This window comes from Schistocerca nitens, chromosome 4 (assembly GCF_023898315.1).
Source record: "Schistocerca nitens isolate TAMUIC-IGC-003100 chromosome 4, iqSchNite1.1, whole genome shotgun sequence".
In the NCBI taxonomy this organism is placed as follows: Eukaryota; Metazoa; Arthropoda; class Insecta; order Orthoptera; family Acrididae; genus Schistocerca; species Schistocerca nitens.
This window is the reverse complement of record NC_064617.1, coordinates 808,498,540-808,504,459: the sequence shown is the minus strand read 5'-3', so window position 1 is coordinate 808,504,459 and position 5,920 is coordinate 808,498,540. Positions and strand designations below refer to the sequence as shown.

Below are 5,920 nucleotides of genomic sequence, written 5' to 3'. Positions count from 1 at the left end.
AGACGAGGTACTAGCAGAACTGAAGCTGTGAGGACGGGTCGTGAGTCTTGCTTGGGTAGCTCAGATGGTAGAGCACTTTCCCGCGAAAGGAAAAGGTCCCGAGCTCGAGTCTCGGTGCGGCAGACAGTTTTAATCGACCAGGAAGTTTCATATCAGTGTACACTCAGCTGCACAGTGAAAATCTCATTCAGTTATTGTATTGTTTTCGTTTATCAGTGTAAATACATTGTATCACACACGTTTGACTATTCTTATCATTGGTAGTAGATTATACACGTACAGCAACGTAAGCTGCAGCCTTGTCTGCGACAGCATTCGAATCGGGGATCTCTTCTTTGAAAGACAATGTACTTACACCTAAACAGTCCACTACATGGTAGGAATATTGTGCTCGTTAAGCAAGCGACAGATACAGACCTACACAGGCTGCGGTGAACATTCATATTATAAAAATAAATTTATGTATGTCTATATGTGTGTATGTTCCACATCGTCTCCTAAACCACTGGACAGATTTGAACCATACTTGGTACACATATCTCTTATTGTCACACAGTAATTGCTCTTGGGGAAGTACCACCAACCTACCATAGTTTAAGGAGACATTACGTCATAAACAATGAGATGCTTGAAAAACTGCCGTATTGTGCGTAACGTTTAAATTTATTACTTCTTTTCTGCTAACTCTGTTTGGAATGCGTTTGGCAGACAGTATCCAGTATATGACGCGGAATGTACCCACGCAAATATATAATTTTGCGGCCAATAGTTCAGGAAATATGACGTGAAAAAATGCAGCATCATACATGAAATTTTAATGCATTTGTTCTTTACAAGTAAGTCACTTCTGCTGTCCAGTAAATTTAAGGAAATCGGTGCCACCAGGCAGTGCTTTTGACAGCTTTGAACTGTGCAGTGCAAACGATTGTAGGCGAAGGCGATAGCAGTCTGGAGTTGCAAGGAGATGCTTCCAAAGAGACGTTTACAATATCGCGCTGTAGACACGGAAAGCAACTGCACCCAGCGTGCTGAAACTGTCCGGTTTCTTAATTTGGTTACTTACATATACATTTAAAAATTATGGTGGTTTCTCTGTACAACTGTTCCATAACTTCAAATGTGTTTCCACGAATGCCAAGGAAATGATTTTTTTTTCTCTGCAAACATATATTGTTTTTGTTTCTAATAGATAACTGTCAAAATGAATACCCTGGAAATGCCGAGTTTCTCAGCTAGTCCTTGATAACTGTTGGTGAAAGTACGGCAATGCAATGAGAGCAGTGCTGACATAGCACTCACAAACCGCGTGTCATCAGACCGTAACCACAAGATTCAGCACGTGTGCGCATCTCTTGATCTCTCTCGCTTTATTGGCCCCTGGGGAAGCGCCTCATGAAGGCAGTAACGTGCTTATTTTTCTGCGTGAGTGTTCGAGCGGCCAGATTTCAGCGGCGGAGCGTCTGCTGTTTCGCGGGGGCGGTGAGAAAAGAGAAGGCGCAGGTTTGCTCTGCGTCTCGGCGGTGGTGGGGGTGGGTGGATGAAGAAGGGGTGGTCACGATGCGGGCGCCCTCCGAGGTGGGGGTGAGTCGTGCCTGAGGGTGGTGGGGTGGGGAGGCGGAAGTTTAATATCCGCGGCCAGCGGAGCTCTCCTGGTTGGAGGGGGGGGGGGGGGAGGGAGAACTTCTCTGTAGGTAAGCCGTGGCTTAAGTCCGGACTTCGCCGCTTTGGGGACTCCTTGCCAAGTGGAAGGTTGAGCGAAACCTGTCTGCAGGGACGACGAATCAGGGCCACAGCTCGTCATTGCCTCTCTCTCCTCCCATTCGTGTTGCATACTACAAGTACTGTCAGCTACGTGGCTGTGAAGTTCGGTACACTGGCGGCGTCCATTATTTACAAAACCGTCTGGTTGTTTACAATTATTAATAGTGAGTAAGCCGGCCAACCGGGACAGTTTGGCAGTATCGACTTGTTTACGATCGGGAAGCAGGGCTTGGTTCCCAGAAACACCATCATTCGCTTCCCTCATTTAACATCCTCAAAGTCATGGATTAAGGCAGCCAGGTAGATGCGGTATTTCTTCTCTCTCTCTCTCTCTCTCTCTCTCTCTCTCTCTCTCTCTCTATTCGTTTAGTCGGTTCCGACCCCGCGAACCAAATCACGCCAATTTTTCCTGTCTTGCACTTTCTCCCGTGGACCTTCCAGGTTGGAACACATTGCTTCTGTGATGCCATCGATCCATCTCATCCTCTGACGTCCTCTTCTTCTAGTTCCTTCAGTCTTCCCCAGCATTAACGTTTTTTCCAGCGAGGCATGCCTTAGCATTGTGTGTCCAAAGCAGGTCAGCTTTTGTTTTAACATTAGATCTTCCAGGGAGAAATCTGGTTTTATTTGCTCCTATATTGATCTGTTGGTTCTCTTTGCAGTCCATGGAACTCTACGAAGTTTCCTCCAACACCACAATTCGTAGGAGTCAATTCATCGCCGTTCAGCCTTTCTGATGGTCCAGATCTCACATCCATACATCATAACTGGAAAGACCATAGCCATCACAATACGGATCTTTGTTGCTAGTGTTATATCTCTGGACCTTATAAACTTGTCAACGTTTGACATCGCCTGTCTACCGAGCAACAGGCGTCTCCGGATTTCATGGCTGCAGTCGCCATCAGCAGAGATCTGGGAACCGAGGTAACTGGATGTGGTCACTGCCTCCATGGTTTCTCCTGCTATATCCCACGAATTGGTAGGTGTAGTTGCCATAATTTTCGTTTTCTTCACATTCAGCCTGAGACCGGCCTTTTCACTTTCGTCTCTCTTCCTTTCCTAAATCCAGCTTGTTCTTCTGGTAGCTCTCGATCTAGATATTGGCGAAGTCTATTTTGTAAGATTTTCAGCATGACTTTACTAGCATGTGAGATAAGTGCGATTGTTTGGTAATCTGAGCATTCTTTAGAACTTCTCTTCTTTGGAATGGGGATGAATACTGATCTTTTCCAGTCTTCTGACCACTGCTGCGTGATCCATAATTTTTGACATATTGAGTGCAGCACTTTCACTGCATCCTTTCCAGTGACTTTAAACAATTCTGCTGGTATTTCAGCATGTCCACTGGTTTTGCTATCAGCCTTATTTTCAAGATCCCACTGGATTTCGCTCTGCAAAAGATCTGGCTCTAGTTCTAAATTAACATTAACATCAACAATAGGAGCCGTGTCATTATGCAGTTCTTTCTTGTATGAGTCTTCTACATATTCTGCCCATCTTTCCTTAACATCCTCTGCTTCACCCAGATCTTTCCCGTTTCTATCTTTTATTATTCCAATTTTTGCCTGGAATTTCTCTTTAATTTCTCTAATTTTCTTATAAAGATCTCTTGTCTTCCCCATTCCGTTACTATCCTCAACTTCCTTGCACTGTTCATTAAAGAATATATTTTTATCTCTTCTAGCTAATTTCGGAAAATCTTTATTTAATTCGAACATAGCTGATCTATCTCCCTTGATTTTTGCTTTCCTTCGTTCTTCTGCAACTTGCAGTGCCTCAACTGATAGCCATCTAGCCTTCTTGCTGTTCCTTTTCTTGGGAATGTGTTTCTCTGCGGCCTCCTTGACAGTATTAGTATCCCTAAATAAGTTTGTTAGAGCCCTTTCTATTATTCTTGATGTATGGTAACGACTTTACGGACAGTATTAGTAACCTCGGACTGTTTTGCAAACGATGAAATCATCTGCAATGATGTAATGTCGCAGTGCACAACTTTTGTCAGATAGTGATAAGATTTCAATCTGATGCAGAGATCGACAATTGTTTTAAATGTACAGAAAGGTAAAATTGTGCCCCTGACAAATCTAGAAAAACGCAGTATCGTATGATTGCAATAGCAGTAAGTCACAGTTAAAAGAGGTCATCTCATACAAATACCTCAGCATAACAGTTTGTAGGGATATGAAGTGGAATGACCATATAGGCTCAGTCGTAGTTATTATAAGCTGGAGATTTTGATTCAGTGGCAGGATTCTGGGAAAATGCGGTCTGCAAACGAGAATGTTTGTTAAAACCAATGCAACCCATTAGAGAATATTACCTTCGTATCAAATAGGTCTTTATGTAGATCTAGCCCCACCCCTTTGACTATTTCCAGCTTCAACTACAGTTTTTACCAATGACATCGTAACACGTGTCCAATCATTGTATCTTTTAGGTTCATTACGTTATTCACCAGGCATTTTTTGTGGTAAAATCGTTAAAGAATGTTTACCCTATTAACTCCACAATCCATCTGGTCTTCAAGTACCCTGGAACACCACATTTCCCATTCTTCTATTTGTTTCATTTCTGTATCCTAATTGCTCACGTTTCGCAGTCATACAGAGCTATGCCCAACAAATGGCTTTTCATTAATATTGTTCAGGTGTCAAGGTATATATTTCAAATATTAGCAGTTGGTTTGATATTATTGGAAACCATTTTACATTGTGCAACGTTTGCTATAAGTTTGTTGCATCTTCCTTCTTCATCTAACCGGCATCGGATGTAACGAAATAAGAGGCTGTTTCTTGTTATAAAATTCCGTTTCGTTTGTCATTAAGTTTTACTCGCATTTTGAAACTTTATCTATTCCATTTTACAGGAAGTCAAAGTTCGTCCAGCTGTCCAAATGTCTTTTGTCGAACACAGGGAATACTGTAAGCAACTGTTCACTATATACGTGTCCAATACATTAAGAACAACAATTATATTTAATAATGTCTGAAAATATAGCCAAACTAATTTCAGAAGCTTCTCACTACGACATTCTTGTACAAAACATTCCCGATTTTCTCGCCATGTTTGATCTGAAGGTGACTGAGGCGATCGTTGAAAGCCTGAAGTTCTACGCAGATTTGATGAAGAAAGAAAACCGAGAATTTGAATCAAATCATTTCGGGTGTTTAGCCGTATCATTATCAAACGGATAAAATGCCGATGTTTCGACAGACTTTGCAAGAGGGCTCTTCAGGGCGACCGATTGCTGTAATGGTCTTCGCTATATACTGGCTCACTTCGGTTAAAGGGTGGCTACCGACGTCACATCCCGACCTGCCAAAGCACATATCGAAGTAAAGATTGCTATGGAGAGGTTGCTGTACTTAAGGTTATTTTCTGTGCGCCTCTTGGTGTCGATTGGTATGCCGCAGCGAATCGGTAGCTTGTATCCAGGGGTAGTATTTTCCTGCAGCGAGGCGTTGAGGCCGCACGAGACTTGTCTTGCGAGAAGTGCTGTGCGGCATCAGCGTCTGACTACAGGAAAAATAGCCAAGCTGCCGATTCGCTGTTACGAGGCACTAGCATATCGTAAGGCCACCCCTCCATAGCAATCTTCGGTTTATTCAACGTTAACCCAGAGTATGACGTCGGTAGCCACGTGACAACCGAAATAAAACACTGCATGCGGGAAGATCACGAGAATCCAGCAGTTAGGCGCCCTGAAGAGAAAAGCTGCAGTATTTCAAATCTTCGAGGTTTTAATTCACAGCCGGCCGGGGTGGCCGAGCGGTTCTAGGCGCTACAGTCTGGAGCCGTGTGAGCGCTGCGGTCGCAGGTTCGAATCCTGCCTCCGGCATGGATGTGTGTGATGTCCATAGGTTAGTTATGTTTAAGCAGTTCTAAGTTCTAGGACTCTGATGACGTCAGAAGTTAAGTCCCATAGTGCTCAGAGCCATCTGAACCAATTTTAATTCACGAAATAGTTCACAGGTGGCAGGCGGGTGTCAGTATCTAACGTGCACAATATCTCGGCAAGCGTCTACGTTGCTTTGGCGGGAGGGGGGGGGGGGGGACGAGGGGAGGGGGTCAGGTGCGACGCTTTTTTCGCTGTCTTTTGTTACCCGTCTCGCCGATCTGTCGCTCTTTCCGCCATTCGCGCACAGCATCTCCTCTC

At 43.9% G+C, this 5,920-nt stretch overlaps 1 non-coding gene across 1 annotated transcript; it reads left to right on the top strand.

Moving 5' to 3' along the window:
• The first annotated feature begins 5,518 nt into the window (after nt 1–5,518).
• On the top strand, nt 5,519–5,602 carry Trnas-gga (transfer RNA serine (anticodon GGA)). The gene is given in 2 exon segments: nt 5,519–5,558; nt 5,568–5,602. It is a non-coding gene; the product is annotated as a tRNA-Ser (tRNA).
• The last annotated feature ends 318 nt before the right edge of the window (nt 5,603–5,920 follow it).